The sequence below is a fragment of the Myotis lucifugus genome, unplaced genomic scaffold, assembly GCF_000147115.1.
Source record: "Myotis lucifugus unplaced genomic scaffold, Myoluc2.0 scaffold_9, whole genome shotgun sequence".
NCBI lineage: Eukaryota > Metazoa > Chordata > Mammalia > Chiroptera > Vespertilionidae > Myotis > Myotis lucifugus.
The window spans coordinates 14,566,247-14,583,871 of record NW_005871057.1 but is presented as its reverse complement, the minus strand read 5'-3'; the positions used below and the strand labels follow the sequence as shown (position 1 = coordinate 14,583,871).

The 17,625-nt window shown below is 39.3% G+C and overlaps 2 pseudogenes; both read left to right on the top strand.

Annotated features, from left to right (window-relative positions):
* The first annotated feature begins 12,238 nt into the window (after window positions 1-12,238).
* Window positions 12,239-15,174, top strand: LOC106696222 (annotated as a pseudogene).
* A 1,031-nt stretch (window positions 15,175-16,205) lies between these two features.
* Window positions 16,206-17,176, top strand: LOC102441786 (annotated as a pseudogene).
* The last annotated feature ends 449 nt before the right edge of the window (window positions 17,177-17,625 follow it).

Genomic DNA, 17,625 nt, shown 5'->3' with positions numbered 1-17,625 from the left:
TCATGTGTGATTTCAGGTGCGCTCCTTTCTCTCCCGGGAGAAAGCATGTTAGAATGTAGGAGGGCAAGACTAAATGCTGGAGATGCCCCACTGCATGCAGAAAATCCACCACCCACGAACTTAGGTACCTCATGCAACCTGATTTTTGCCATGGTCACCCTGTAGATTGATCAAACCCCATTCTTCTGACCTGATCAAGTCCAATGTCATTCTCAAGTTCCCCACATCCCTAGGTAGCACATCCTCTCCTCCGAACTCTGCCCTTGAACCACTGCCTCTGCTGGGTTAGATCAGTTTGGTGACTCCCTCACCAGCCAGTGTGGGCTGTCCTATGCGCACACTAGCCAGATGTGAAGCTTTGCCGCATCCTCATTTTGGCAAATACTCACTCCTAGAAAGCAGATTTTAGCAAAGGTGTGAGAAGACAAGAGACTGACCCTGCAGCAGCAGAGACATTTTGCATTTGCATTATTAGGATCTTTTAAATGCTTTGGTCATTTCTGGATCCCAGGATTCAGGTCCTTTCTCTTTTCTCCTTTTCCCTTCCTGCCCCCCACTATCCCCTCTTCACTTCCCCTCCCTTCCTTCACTCTCTCCTCCTCCACTCTCCTCCCCACTCCCCTCCCTTACCTTCTCAGCTTTGTTTCTCAGGAGCAAAACTCCAATTCCTAAGGGAGTCCAGGGTAATGCTTTCTCTTTCTGCTGTCACTGAAGGAAATCCGCCCCCCCTGCCCCGCCCCTCAAAATTATTTTCTAGGTGCAGTAGCGGAGAAAGGTAATGAGGAGCAGAAAAGACAGTGGAAGACTTCAGGACTGACAGTAAGACTTCAGACACGTCTGCATTTACTTAGACCCCTCAGAGGAAGCCTGAGAGGCAGGATAGATGGGTGTTAGGCACAGCCTCGAGTTTGAGATTTCCTGGTTGGATCCAGCCCCAAGCCTGCTGCAGGTCCCAGGAGGCAGGCACTTTATCCTCTGAGTGCCCATTTCTTTGCCTGTAAAATGACGTTGGAAATACATCCAATCTTCAACTCTGAAATTCAACCTCTGAACACAGGTGTTTTTTTTTAAATCTAGGTTTGGCAAAAACACTTTGGACAATCAAACCTGACCTGACCTGAAGAGAAGTCATCTTCCTACTCCTGTGTCTGTCTACACATCTTACTGTAGGAATGTTGAAAGGGATTCATACTATATGGCAGGTGCTCTTTAATGGCTTTGTAAAATCTGAAAAATGCTGAATTGCAGAAATATGAGGGGCCTTGTGGGTTTGGGATCAGGTTATCCACTTCAGAGGGTATTTGGGATCCTAAATGGGATAATTACGGGGGGCTAACAGGACCCGGGACAGGAATGATCACGCAGTAGATGTTGGCTGCCTTTACCATCTTACTGTGTTGTGGAATGAGTGCTTACATGTACAGTAGTCCCCCCTCTTAATCCGAAATTTTGTTTTCCGCAGTTTCAGTTTTCCACGGTCAACTGGGATCTGAAAATATGAAATGGAAAAGTACAAAAAGAAAAAAAATGCATAGGTTTTAAATTATTGGCCGTTCTCAGGAGCAATGAAATCTCAGGTGTCCTGCTCAGTCCCATCAATGACTTGAATTATCCCTTTGTCCTACATCCCCACGCTGTATAAATTCCCGCCCTTAGTCGCTTCCGGTGGCCACAACACAGTGCTGCATTCAGGTAACCCTTATTTTGATTACTAATGGCCCCAAAGTGCAATAGTGATGCTGGCAATTCAAACATACCTCAGAGAAGCTGTAAACTGCTTCTTTTAAGTGAAAAGATGAGTAGAGTACAGTAAGGTATTTTGAAAGAGCGAGACCACATTTACATAACTTTTACTACAGTACATTGTTATGATTGCTCTATTAGTTATTGTTAATCTCTTACTGAGCCGAATTTATAAATTAAACTTCATCATAGGTATGTATGTATAGGAGAAAACAGTACACACAGGGTTTGGTACTAACCGCGATTTCAGGCTTCCCTGGGAGTGGGTAAGGGAGGATCACTGTACGTCTACTCCAAGAATAGCTACAAAACTTGATGTTAGGAAGTACCTAGGACTGTGCACTTTACAATCATTTTGTTTTATATGTTGTTTACATCTATTTTGAGTGTTGACTTGTTTCCTATTTTTTTTTTAGATGCCTTCTAGATGTCCTCTAACTCCATTTTTTATCTGAAGAAAAATTGTATTTTCTTTCTTCTTCCCCTACTTTCTTCCCTCTTTTCTTCTTCTCCATCCCCAAGCACTGACACGTTCTTGTCCCCGGATCACAGGGAACCAGAGAGCTGATTACTGGCAAACGGCCGCACCTTCCTCTGAGTGTGGTGATTAATGGCCAAAAGATGCTAAATGTGAAACAGTAATTTGGTAAAGCTCTCGGGAGCCTAGTGCTAAGAACTTCTCAAAGAGGACAACTTAGTGGGAAAAAATGGAAAATAAACACACACAGTGTAAGACTTAGGCTGCATATATAAGGTGATGTGGGGGCGGAGTGGTATTTTATTTGGTGTTTTCTCCATTGTAAGGCCTTATTACCTGAGAGAAGTAAAATTGTTTTCCTGCACATAAACTTAGGAGGTTGAATATCCAAAAGAATACATGGGTCTAGGCTAGAAGAATTTCAGTGACTGAAATGAAGAATTAAAAACCAATGTTGCATGATGATAAGATCATCAAAATATTCTTCTGTTGTAAGAAATCTTGATGTTCAGTAAAAAACAAAAGCAAACGCAAAACAACTGGTAGAAAGTTGTGGGTTCATTTTGCCTGACTGTGCCGGTTTCCCAAACTGACCGAATGAGGCGATTTTCTGAGTACATACTGCATGAAATATTCTAAGTTGTAAGAAGTATTTTTTGTTTTGATTTTGTTGTGTTTTGTTTTGCTGTTAAGATTTTGGCTTCTCAGAACCTCATCGAAGAGTTGAAATTTTGTTGTCTTGATTTAAAAAGACCATGATAGTGAACTAAATAAATCACTCTAAGTGAAAAGGAGATGCCAACAGGACACGGAGAACCCAAAGTTTTAATAACATTTTATGTTTACTTTGTAAACTCAGCTAAGATTCATTTCTTGCTGACAGTTATTTTAGAAGCCAGAGAAATAAATTTGTCTTGAGCACAATTGTTATGAATTTTATTTTTACAGAATCCATATTTTTCCTCTTTAGTTGTCATGGCTTTCTGGGTTCTGTGTAGTGCACCCCCCTCCCCCAATCGTATTGTCTCCAGACAGAAATAAAGAGTTTGTAGAAAATTAAAACACCGTTGGCATTAGGAAAAAAGAAGGAAATCACAAAATCTCTCATTTTTTTCTTGCCCTTCTCTAAGGGCGCGCACAGCCCATGGAATCCACTTGAGAGTAAATCAGTAATTGCCATCACAAGCTTTTCATTCATTCGGTCTCCAGGTAAGGCACCACAGCAGGCGTCCTCTGATCTTCCCCGAAAACAAAATAAAATTTAATCTGTTTTTGTTTCTTAAATCTCTTTCTGCATTTCTGAATCATTTGTTTATTAAAATGTTTTTATTAAGTGATTGTTTTTATTTTTATCTTAATTCAAAGGTAAATCTAGCTCCAGGTACCCTCCCTCTTCTGCCCTAAAAACACCTGCATGATAACTTTCCAAAGAATAAGGAGAAAATGGCTCATTCTTTGGTGATGTGTTCATTAGAAAAAGAAGTTAGGATCTGGAAAGATATTATATATATGGAAGGATCTGGAAGCTCTCTTGGGTTGTTTAAACTTTGTCTTAAGCTGTTGTTGAGTCCATTTTAGCCAATCCAGGTACATTTTGCCTAAATCTCTGTTCCTTTTTTTTCTTTTAAACTATGTATTCATTATCTTATTCCTTGAGTATCAACTGATGCTCGGCTCTAATGAGAATTCAAAGGTCATGAAGACAGAGTCATAACCACTAGGAGTTTATAATTTAATGCACAAAAAAGCTTTGCAAAATGTATCAATAAGACAATATTTTGTGTCATGATAAAGGTACAGAGTGAAATGCTTAATTTAGGGAAGGCTTCATAAGAACAGTGGCATTTAAATGAACTGTGATGGGTTGAGGAATGCCAATAGTGAAAAAGGAATGATGTCAAGATTGTAGAGCTGACCATCAGTGAATAAAGTATTCCAGTGTACCTAAACCTCAGGATATGTCTATAAAATAAGACCTTGTACTAAAAAAATAAAAATAAATAAAACAAAAATCACAGCCTAGTGAGGGAAATATAAATAAAAGAGTGGATAAGTACATTTTGCATTTTGAGTTATGCACAAAAGTCATTGGAACATGGAGGAAACCTTAGCTGTGGTGGTGGTTGGGGTTTGATTATAAAGCTTCATTGGGGTCTGACTCTTGAAATAGTATTTTGTCCCATGAGTTCCCCTTATCCTTCTGACTTGTCATACACACACACACTCAACTTCTCTGGGACTTTCTAAAGAAATTTTATGTCATGATTCTCCGTTCTCTAAATTGAAGTGTAACGATTCCAACTTCTCTTTTTCTTTATCACCAATTTCTCTTAGTTTTTCCTCTTATTATTCTTATTGGTATGTATCACTTTTCTTTCCTCAGTAAAGCTACATTCACTTCTCTCTCAACTTGGACCTTGTAGGAAGCACCAGTACGGTTTGACATTTCGGAGAACACTCCCAGGCCATCTTCCGCAGCATCCCACCAGTTTCATTAAGCACAACCCTACTTGTTATAAAAGCATGGCCAGACCCTTGCTTTCTGTACTATAGTAGAGTAACACATGGCCCTAGGAGATGGTGTTTCAAATTGAAGTCAGATTGCTCAATTCTGACACTTCCTAAATATTTAATCTCAAATTACTCAATCCTTCTGTGCCTTAATTTCCTCCCTTATAACATGGAAATATAGTACCTACCTCACATGATCATTATGAGAATTAAGTGAGATAATCCATGCAGAGAATTTAGTGCTGTGGTTAGGATGTAGTCACATTTTAATAAATATTAGCTATTATTGTAAAATTTTTAGCCAGTCATTTAGTACTTTCTTGCTTACTATGCCTCATGATTACAGCCTATGATGGTTACTTTTATGTGTCAAAAATTAACAAATTTAAACTGGACCATGGGATGCCCAGATATCTGGTTAAACATTATTTCTGGGTATGACCATGAGGGTGATTCTGGAGGAGATTAGCATTTGAATAAATGAACTGAATAACACAGAGGGCCCTTTCCAATGTGGGTGGGCATCATCCAATCCATTGAGGACCTAACCTAGAACAGAAAGGCGGAGGAAATTTGGATTCTTGTTCTGCTAACTGTTAGAGCTGAGACACCAATCTCTCCTGCTCTCGGCGCTCCTGGTTCTCAGGCCTTCAGTCTTGGACTGGAATCTATACCAGGGCCTCCCTGGCTCTCAGGTCTTCCAGCTACACTACGGCTTTCTTGGATCTCCAGCTTGCAGAGACATGATCATGGGACTTCTCAGCCTCCATAATGGCATGAGCCATTTCCTCATAGTAAATGTCTTTGTAATATATCCTATTGGTTCTGTTTTTCTGGAGAACTCTGGTGACTGCGCAACCTTTCTAATCAAAGTGTGGTTTGTAATCAGCAGCATCGGCATCATCTGAAAGCTGATTAAGAATGCAGATTCTCAGGCCATATAAGCTGCTGCAATTTTAACAAGATCTCTGAGTGATTCAAATACACATTAGAGCATACAATTCCCTTATTCCTCATGAAGACATGTTCATATCAATGGTTTATCAACTGGGGAACAGCCACCTACCTCTTTGTTCCATAGACTTTGAGGAAGATCTGCCAGTTAACTATGACAATTTCAGCAAAGACACAGAGTTAATATAGATCTAGCCCCATTTCTAATGGTGCAGTTATTGGGAAATATGTTCTAGGGTTTTTAAGAGAAATTTTAAGAGAAATGAGAACTGGAGAAATGGATCCCTACACTGCAGAGAAATAGGGGAGCTGGAGGGGAAGAGACCTAACCAGGGGCAGGATTCTTAACCTGTTTTTACAAAAAGTTAAGAAAGTCAAGGGAAACATGAGAGAGGAGTGTCTGAGAATCAAACATCTACTGAGAAAAGGTGACTAAACAGAGGAAAGAAAGAACTAACCACTAACAAAAGGCCTTTGAGCTAAGAGCTCACACTGACCTGGGTTCCTATGGAGTTAACTTCACCTTGAAAGGGTAAATGACAAATATATATATTTGATTTCAGAGAGGGTGAGAGATAGAAACATCATTGATGAGAGAGAATCATTGATTGGCTGCCTCCTGCATATGCCCTGACCGGGAATCGAACTGTGACTTCCTGGCTCATAGGTCAATGCTTTACCACTGAGCCACACCGGCTTGGTGGCAAATGACAAAAATTTAAGAGGTATTTTTCTTAATGAGATTGGATGGGGTGAGGATCAAGATATTTGTTGAGTGTCTATGGACAACATAACCATACCTTTAGCTACTCACCACCTATGTCTACTTTCTCTACGTTCTTTCCTCCTCAGTTTCTCAAATGTCCAGATTGCCAGCCTGAGTCCTAAGCAACAAGTCAAAGGGACATGATGGTAATCCATGAATGCTATTGTACAATTATCTGAACCAGATGAAATTGAGCCTAGTAAAAGTTGAATAAGAAGCAGGAAAAACGAGCTTCCTTAGAAACCATTAAAAAATAATGGAAAAGGAATGTGACATGTAAAAGAAAAGTGGCACATAAAACACTTTAGAATAATAATTACTTCAGGAAATAAAAATAATAGACTAAATTTCCTCTGTCCTCTCAAAGGAATTACCATCTTTGTGAATGAAAAGGAGAGCAGCTTAAGAAAGAAATTAAAAGGGAAAATATGATCAGTTTTGAAATGAAAACTGCTTGAGAATCAACATTGAAAATAAAAAACCCACACAGAGATATGAAGAGTAGGCATGAGAAGAAACCACCCAGAAGGAAGTGGAAAAATACAAGGCAATGAAAGAAATTAACGAGGAGGTCATAGATGTGGAGACCCAACACAGGGATGAATTGTGTACTGGAAGATGAAAAACTAGAATGAGCTGAGGGTAAATAATGCACCAACATCTTATAAACATGCAGTTTTCCAAAACAACACAAAGCAATGGAAGAGTAATGCATGCAGATTTTTATTATTTATGTAAAGCTTAAAAACATAAGCATTTCTATATGTATGTATAATGTGAAAGTATAAAGCAATGGATGAGAATGATAAACACCTAATTCAAGAGAGTGGCTACCATTGGGGAATGGAATCTAAAATGTATACACAGTGAGATTCAACTATTTTGATTATGTTTATTTTTTTAGGTAACCTAGTGGCTGTTCATTATTATTTACAGCTCTGTGTTTTGTGCTGGTGAGGATGTGGAAGAATAGGCCTTCTCATACCTTATAGATGGGAGTGTGAGTTCTATTAAGTTATTTATAGAGTTTAATGGACACATTTTTTTAAACTTATTTTTCAGTTATAGCTGACATACAATATTATATTAGTTTTAAGTGTACAACATAGTAATTAGCAATTTTAGTGGGCATTTTTAAAATTCATATTAAGGAATTCCCTTACTCAGGAATTTATTTTTCTATTATGTCCTAAAACTTTGTATTATAAAATATTTAATGCATACAACAAGGTTTAAAATAATTTTTTGAAATTTTAATTGTAGTTATATTAATTTTATGTTCTTATTTGGACAGATTAACATTTTAATGACATTAAGACTTTCTATCTAGGAAAATTATATCTTTACATTCATTTACATCTTACTTTTTAATATATTTTTTGCATGTTCTTTGCTTGTGAGATATATTTCTAGATCACTTATATTCTGTATATCTACTGGATATAGGATAATTATATCTGTCCATTTCTAATTCCATAATATTCATATAAAGAAAACTATTAGGCCCAGCTGGCATGGCTCAGTGGTTGAGTGTTGACCTATGAACCAGGAGGTCATGGTTAGATTCCCAGTCAGGACATATGCCCAAGTTGTGGGCTTGATCCCCAGTGTGGGGCATGCAGGATGAAGCTAATCAATGATTCTCTCTTATCATTGATGTTTTTCTCTCTCTCTCCATTCTTCTCTGAATTCAATAAAAACATATACAAAAAAATTATTAGTTTGTCTATAGTTTTCTTGTATTTTGATGCCTTGCCAAATTTTCCTATTAGTCTTAATCGGAATTTTATTATTTTAAAATTTATAGATATAATATTTTCCCTTGAATTGTTGCTATAATAATTATAATTTTAGAAATGTATCTACATGATCATGCTATATTATTCCTTGAATGCCTAGATATATTTAATATGCTAATATTTTATTGAGAACATTTACTTTTATACGTAAACTAGTAGCCCGGTGCATGAAATTCGTGCACATTAAAAGGGAATTAATTGCCCTAACTGGTTTTGCTCAGTGGATAGAGCATCGGCCTGCGGACTCAAGGGTCCCGGGTTCGATTTCGGTCAAGGGCATGTACCTTGGTTGCGGGTACATCCCCAGTGGGGAGTGTGCAGGAGGCAGCTGATCAATGTTTCTCTCTCATCGATGTTTCTAACTCTCTGTTCCTCTCCCTTCCTCTCTGTAAAAAATCAATAAAATATATTTTTTTAAAAAGGGAATTAATTAGCAGAGATATTTTAACATTGCTATTTGCCCTTTCTCTATAATAGAAATGTGAGAGAAGAAAGGAAATTAGTAAAATGTATATGAAAATCATATATAAATTTATTAATAAACAATAACAAAGGGATATAAAAATGACAAAAACATGATATGAAAACAACAAAAACACGATATAAAAACAACAGTGATGCAAACAATGACTGATAAAGTGATTAAACTTATTCTAATATCTCCCTGTACACCACATTAAGAGTGAAAACACTTTCAGAGTGCTTGACTAATTTCCCTTGTGATGAAGTATTTAGAACTTTAACTGTAACATCATATGCTCTTCAAACTTGAGAGAAAGCAACATATAACTGACCATGTATGAAAACGGGTTCAGGTAGGAACATGCCTACTCTGTCTAGAGTTTGTCCTTGTGATTTATTAATAGTCATCACAAATGCTGGCATCACGGGAAACCGTCTTCGAATCAATTTAAATGGGAGGCCAGTGTCAGATGGGGACAAATTAATTCTTGGAATCAGAACAGCCTCTCCCTCTGCAGATCCTATTAATACTTCAGCTTCGATAATGTTAGGTCGTAATCTTTTGATAATAAATCTGTTACCATTACAAAGACCCCATTTACTATTGAGATTTCTCAATAGCATGATGATTGCACCCACTTTCAATTTTAATTTATGACACGGCATTCCCGAAGGAGTAATACTATTCAGAAATTTGATGGGGAAATTTTCTTTTGTTTCTTTGTTGTGGGGTGGGGCCACAACATTAGTAACAAAGAAACAATTAAAATTTTATTGTGGGGAGCTGCTACAGTGTTTTGGACAGGTTCAAGCCTTGGAGTGATGAGAGGGCACAGTCCTCTCATTGCCATGTGCAAGTCCCAGCATGGAGGGCAGGGCCCTCCCAGCACAATTATAGCCAACAGCTGTAGTTGTAAGCTTGAACCTATGGTCGGAACACGTGGCCCCACATGCCTGAGTGATGTGGGCTTGATAGAGTTCAGGTGCATGTAGTTGAGTAGGATTGAAACCCAGGAGAATGTTTGTAAACATCTTGGTCACACCCTTACTTTGCCTCGTAGCATCTGCTATAAACTAAAGGCATGGCTGTGGGCATGGTCGCTGTCTCTCAGAGAAGCAGCGTCCCACCCAGACCCAGATTTCATTCTCTTGTCTGTCTTTTCTAAGCCTTTCAGCCGCCCCACTTAGGTTCACCCCTGGCTGTGCTGGAGCAACACACTTTAGAAAGAGATGCCTCCACGCTCCCAGGGCGGGTTCCTGCCTCAAACTCTGCCCTTACAGGAAAAAGCTCTGGGAAACAGCTTGGGGGAGGGCACAGCAAGACAACCCCTGTAGGACTGACTTCCTTCCTTCCACTTGGTTGCTGTTCGTCTGTACATGACGAACACCACCCATGGTTTTTTTGTTTGTTTGTTTTTTATTGATTTATTACAGAGAGGAAGGGAGAGGGATAGAGAGTTAGAAACATCGATGAGAGAGAAACATCAATCAGCTGCCTCCTGCACACTCCCCACTGGGGATGTGCCCGCAACCAAGGTACATGCCCTTGACCGGAATGGAACCTGGGACCCTTGAGTCCGCAGGCTGACGCTCTATCCACTGAGCCAAAGTAGCCAGGGCCACCCATGGTTTTTATATAAGTAGATTTTAAAAAATGTAGTTAGGGTATTCTTGTGCTAGTTTAGTAGACCATCTTGGTAGTTTTTAATAATTTTGGGGGGTCTGGAATATTTTGAATAAGATAGATAAAATAGGAATTAACAAATATACCCTTAACATTTAATCTATTTGAGCCTTAGTTCAGAAAGCAAAAGTTCAGATAGAGATACCAAAGTATCTGATCATATTTGGTTTTTAAGGTTTGGACGGTGAGTAGTTAGAGTTCCACAACCAAAGGATCTGTTCAAATGTTCTGATTATATTCAGCACCTAAATTGTATACTGAGAGTTGAGATAGTGAGAAATACTACCTGAACTTTTATTTGTTATTTTGAAGTTTAAATTTTGCAGTAAAGCTGATTGAGCCTAGGCCCTTTCTAATGGCAGGTCCTTCATGATATATCAGTTTCTTCTTTGGTGAAGAAGAGATGAAGAGTATTATCGTTTTTACATTGTCTTTTTTTGTATTATTTTTGCATTCTATATATCCTTACTTATTTGTATGTGCTTGATCCATCAAATTCTAATATTAAATTCCCCATGCCCTAACCTGTTTGGCTCAGTGGATAGAGTGTCAGCCTGCGGACTTGGGGGTCCCAGGTTCGATTCCAGTCAAGGGCATGTGCCTTGGTTGCGGGCACATCCCCAGTGGGAAGTGTGCAGGAGGCAGCTGATCAATATTTCTCTCTCATCGATGTTTCTAACTCTCTATCCCTCTCCCTTCCTCTCTGTAAAAAATTAATAAAAAAAATTCCCCACAATGACTTGTGATTTCCATAGTCATTATATCTGTTTTTGTCAGAGTTTTGAATTTATAGCTTTTACTGCTACAGTTTTTGGTGTATAGACATTCATTAATTATACTTGTAGATCTCATAATATACCTCTTTCCCCTGCTTAACGGTCTTGATTTTGTATTATTATCTGATTTTGATTCTGCCATTTCTGCTTTCTGTTTGCACACATATGTCTGGTGTAATTCTCCACATGCCTGTATTTTCAAACCTTCTTTGTCATTCTGTTTTAGGTATGTTACTTGACTACAGCACTGGGATGATATATCTGTTAGATTAACTTGGGTTGCAAATAATGTGCACTGGTTTCAAAAATAAAGGGGAATGTATTTGCAGGATAGGTTTAGTTTCAAGCATGGCTTGTTTCAGTGCTGCTGTTTGGTTTCTCTCAGTTCTTTCAGTTCTGTGTTCCTTTCTGTGTTGAGTTGCTTCTCTCATGGGAGCAAAATGGCCACGGAGGATCAAGGCCTTCCTTGTGCTTGTACTTTACAGTCCAGGAAAAGAAAGAGTGCCTCTTCTGAAAACCTTGAAAATTCTTTAATCACCTGCCAAACCCTAAAAAGAAAAAAAAAATCACTGTGACCAAGTGGTGTGCCATACCATTGGTCAGGGCCTGTGTTATTCATTCTTGAACCAATTGCTTTGGTGAGATTGGTATTATGCTAAATGGTGAGTTTGAGTGAATTAAGATTCAGGCCTAAAACTGAAGTTTGAGATTCATTCCCACCCAAGCTAATGTACCATTATTTACGACAACAGAGTAAGGAGTATAAATATTACGAAGAAATTAACACAATTCTCAGTATGGAATAATAATATAATTCTTCATCTTTAAAAGCTAAGTGGATCAACTGATAAAACATACCAGAAATAATAAGTAAGGTTACAGTTACAATATTAATGTTAACAATGAAAAAAACCATTGCTTTCCTATAACAAAAAATAACCAATTAGAAAATATAATTGAAGAAAATATATCACTTATAAAAATTATAAAATATATCGAATAAATTTATTAAGAAATATGCAGCATTTATAAAAAAATATGTGTACTTTGAGATTTAAGATGTCTCTAGCTAGATAAACTCAATATTGTAACAATGTCTATTTGCTTTAAAATACTCTCCAAAATTTATGCGATCCTAATCAAAGTCACAATGAGATTTCTTTTCTGGGTATGTATTAGGGAAAGGAGGTATTCTCAGTTGAGACAAAGGATTTTAAAGTCCATCTCATAAAATTAATTATGCTAGACTAGCCAGGAAATAATAACAAAAAAGCAGGTGTAATGGGCCTGTTGGAAGAAGGAAGCCTTTTCTCACCAGATATAGAAACATAACATAAAGCTACAGCAAATTTAAAAAATTAGGCATTGGTGCAAAAATAAAAAAAATAAAACAGTAAAACAGAATAGAAAATCCAGAAAAAGACCAAAATAATATAAAGGTGATTTTGCACATTAATGGAAAGTGTGTGTGTATGTGTATAAAATCCAAGAGAATATATTAATTATTCAACATGTAGTTAGGCAATAATCAGCTATTTCGGGGGAAAAATATAGAGCCAAATCCTTATCTCACAGTTCATATGAAAATCAATACCAGCTTACTAGTATAAGTTGAAGTAGAACAGGCCTGTCTATGAATGATGGGGAAAAAAAAAACATAACAAAAAACCATCAAGAACTATGACTAAATAAACATTTTAAATTTACATATGTGAAAACATATTAGTAAACCATCATTTTCTGTCTGCTAAGAAAATGACAAAATCTGAACAAAATTTCACCACTGAAGTCACTAGAGAGCCAACGAATCAAAGAAAGAAGGAAACCCAGAGAACAGAGCTTTGCACTTGGGACTGCTTTTCCCCTGGAGGCATTTGTTCACAAGTTTTAGGTTGGGATTCCAAACTATAAGGCTACTAGAGGCCCGAGGCAGGAAATTCATGCAAGGGGCTTGGCCCTGGTAGCTGTTGGATCTAATTAGCATATTAGTTCTTTATAGGTTGCTCCATGAGTAAATGTGATCCTAAAATAGATCTTCCCCCAAGGGATTGAAGCACAGTTTCTAATCATATCATTTAATCATTGAACTGGGATAATCCAGGACTGCTGATGTCCTTAGCCACCTGTCAGAAGCAAACAAAAATCCTCTTTGAAGGAAGGTTACATTTTAGTCTCAAATGACATCTTACCACTTTTCATATAGAATATCTGACACTGAGTGAAAGATAACCAGACATATAAGAAATCAAGACAGCTCGCTCGCGTGCGTCCCCGAGCGTCCAGTTTAGACTCGTCCGGTTCAGTTATCCCAGTGCAGAGGTGCTGTGGCACCGAGGCGTAGTCGTGACTGTGGGGAGGGGAGGCGAGGTTCAGTCTTTAAAAATACAGCACAAAAATGGCTTCTAAAAGAGCTCTGGTCATCCTGGCTAAAGGAGCAGAAGAGATGGAGACGCTTATCCCTGTAGATGTCATGAGACGAGCTGGAGTTAAGGTCACCGTTGCGGGTTTGGCTGGAAAGGACCCGTCCAGTGCAGCCATGATGTTGTCATCTGTCCTGATGCCAGCCTGGAAGATGCAAAAAAGAGGGACCTTAAGATGCACTGGTCCTGCCGGAAGGTAATCTGCACAGCATTGATGCGAGTCTGCTGCTGCAAAGGCGATCCTGAAGGAGCAGCCACCTGTGCAGGTTCTATGGCTCTGTTGGTCATGAAATAGCTTTTGGAACCAAAGTTACAAAACACTCACTGGCTAAAGATAAAATGATGAATAGAAATCATTACGGCTACTCAGAGAATCGCGTGGAGAAGCTGTAAGACAGCGTGATCCTCATGACTGGGGTCGGGGCCAGCTTCTAGTTCGCCCTTGTGATTGTGGAGCACTGAGAGGCAAGGAGGTGCCTAACAGGGGAAGGCCCGGCTGGTGCTGAGAGATTAGCCGCAGCCCTGGGAGAGGTTAGGAGCCCCTTGTCCCCCCTCTCTCCCTGTGTTTGTCCTGCTGTGCTGGGAAGCCGAGGCACTGCCCCCGGGAAGTGGGGCGCGAGGCCTCCTCAGATTCCTCCCCAACACACACACCTGTGTCCCCACATTTCTGAACCTCTCTTGCAGAATAAACAGGATGTATAGAAAAAAAAAGAAAGAAAGGAAGAAAGAAGGAAGGAAGGAAGGAAGGAAGGAAGGAAGGAAGGAAGGAAGGAAGGAAGGAAGAAAGAAAGAAAGAAAGAAAGAAAGAAGAAAGAAAGAAAGAAAGAAAGAAAGAAAGAAAGAAAGAAAGAAAGAAAGAAAGAAAAGAAAAGAAAAGAAAGAAAGAAAGAAAAGAAATCAAGACAGTGTATTGGAAAATCAAAAGAAGCAACACAGTATAAGGAACTCATCAGGTATCTTAAAAATGAAGTTTTTCACACATGGATGGATTTTAAATTACATATGAAAAATGTAGCTGAGATAAGAAGACAACTTTAACAGATAACAATATACTATGAAAAGATACAAAATGGACATTCTAGAACAAATAAATATATAACTAAACTCAGGAACCCAGTGGACAGATTTATCATGAGGCTAGATACATTGAAGAGAGAATTGGTGAACTGGAAGATAAATATAAAAATAATATATACAGAGTGAAGAACAAAAAGAGGAAAAGGTTGAAAAACAAGCAGAGGAAACAATGTAAGAGACATAGGGGAACAACTGAGAAGTTCAAAACCTGCATATTAATAGAGTCCCCAAAAAAGAAGAGAACGATAATAAGTGAGAAACGATATTTGAAGTAACAATGAATGATTTTTTCTTTAAAAAAATCTGTGAACCCAAGCTGGATAAATACAAAGAAAACCACACTAAGGAATATAAATATTATAAAGAAATAAATATTATAAAGACACAATGACAGAGAAAGCATTATGTAACCAGCTAGAGAAAAAAAGAAAACTTAGACCATCAAAGCAACAACAATGAAACATAGCTGACTTCCCTACAGGAAAAAAAAAAAAAAAAAAGAAAGCCTGAAGACAATGAAATGATATAGTAATGCTGGGAAAACACCTGCAAAAAGTTTCTATAAACTGAAAAATGATTTTTCAAAACTGAGCTTGAAAAAAGGTATTCTCCAGTAAATGCAGGAAAGTTTTGCACCCACATACCGGTACAGGAGAAAATACTTTCCAGCTGTATGACCATGGGAAAAGAAAATTATTCTACATGGAAATTCAAAGATACAGGACATAGTTAAGAATATCAAATAAAAGAATTATTCAATTTTGATATAAAACTATAATAATATTATCTTGTGGGGCTAACATATTACAAATGAGTTAAGAGAATACATTGATGGAAAAATAAAATGAAATAAATAAGAGGATAAAAGCAGTTAAAGGGTTCTAAGGTTTTTGTATTGTCTGAGAAGAGGTTATACTTATTTGTCTTAGACTGCAAGAAGTCATCTTTACATATTGTTAAGAAATAATAATAAGAGAATGTATAGCTACCAAGTTAATAGCAGGAGGAAGTGGAATTATACAAAATAATTAAACAAACCAAAGAAAAGACATATACTAGTAACTTGAGTCATGTACCTGGCACTCACTGCTGCTTTAACCTGAGTCTAGGCTTCTCACCTTCCTCCCTGAAGAACATGAGCTTCAGCACCCCCTCCAGCTTCTCCACAAACTACTAGACCCTGGGCTCTGTGCAGTATAACCCAGCCACGGGGCCGGCTGGCCAGCAGCAACTCAACCAGTGTCTATGCAGGTGCCAGGGGCTTCGGCTCCCCGATCTCTGTGCCCCACTCCACCAGTGTGGGGGTGGCTGGGGGTCCGGGGCCTGGCTAGGGGGATGGCCAGGGGTCTAGCGGGTGTAATAGGGAGCATCTAGCAGTGATGGCGAACCTGTGTCAGCATTTTGAAAAACCCTAACTTAACTCTGGTGCCGTGTCACATATAGAAATTTTTTGATATTTGCAACCATAGTAAAACAAAGACATATTTTTGATATTTATTTTATATATTTAAATGCCATTTAACAAAGAAAAATCAACCAAAAAAATGAGTTCGCGTGTCATAGGTTCGCCAACACTGATCTAGAGCGAGAAGGATACTATGAAATACCTGAATGACCACCTGGCCTCCTACCTGGAGAGGGCGAGAAGACTGGAGGCTGATAATGAGAGACTGGAGAGTGAAATCCAAGAACACCTGAAGAAGGAACCTGGTCAGAGACTGGGGGCATTATTTGAAGACCATCGAGGACCCGAGGGCTCAGATATTTGCAAGTTCTGTGGACAATACCTGCATTATTCTGCAGATTGACAATGCCCATCTTGCTGCTGATGACTTCAGAGTCAAGTATGAGACGGAGCTGGCCATGCACCAGTCTGTGGAGAGTGACACCAATAGGCTCCAAAAGGTCACTGATAACACCAATGTCACTCAGCTACAGCTGGAGACAGAGATCGAGGCTCTCAAGGAGCAGCTGCTCTTCATGAAGAACCACGAGGAGGACGTAAATGGTCTATAAATTAGACTGCCAACTCTGGGTTGACCGAGATGGATGCCCCCAAATCTCAGGACATCAGCAAGATCATGGCAGACATCTGGGCCCAGTATGATGCGCTGGCTTGGAAGGACCGAGAGGAGCTAGACAAGTAGTGGTCCCAGTAGATGGAGGAGAGCACCATAGTGGTCCCCTCACAGACCACTGAGAGGAGCTGCTGAGATGACACTCACGGAGCTGAGACATAGGGTCCTGTCCTTGGAGATCGGCCTGGACTCGATGAGAAATCTGAAGGACAGTTTGTAGAACAGCCTGAGGGAGGTGGAGACGTGCTATGCCGTGCAGGTGGCCCAGCCTGCCTCACTACTGAGGGCAGCGGGCCTAGGGGGAGCAAATGGGCTGGTAAATGTGGATCATGGGAGATTTGTAAAACTAGTGGGAGATAAGATAGGTTTGGAAAGATGGGGCATGTTTAGGGAAAACCTGTAATTTATTTACAGTGGACAATATATGTCATAGATTTAGTTATGACTATAATCAATGAAAGTTGGTATATCTGTACTTAATGGTTGTGAAAAATAAGAATTTAAAACTTGTCATTATCAACTCCACTAACAACTTTTAGATTATTGGAATAAGTCTATTTTATTATCTACTACTAGAGGCCCGGTGCACAAAAATTTGTGCACTCGGGGGGGAGGGGAGGGTCCCTCAGCCCGGCCTGTGCCCTCTCGCAGTCTGGGACCCCTAGGGAGATAACGACTTGCTGGCTTAGGCCTGCTCCTAGGTGGCAGAGGGCAGGCCCAATCCCTAGGTGCAGCCCCTGGTCGGGCTCAGAGCAGGGCTGATTGGGGAGTTGGGGCGCCGCCCCCTGTCATGCACAGAGCAGGGCGGATTGGGAGGTTGCGATGCCACCCTCAGTCACGCTCAGGGTAGGGCCGATTGGGGGGTTGGGGGCACCGC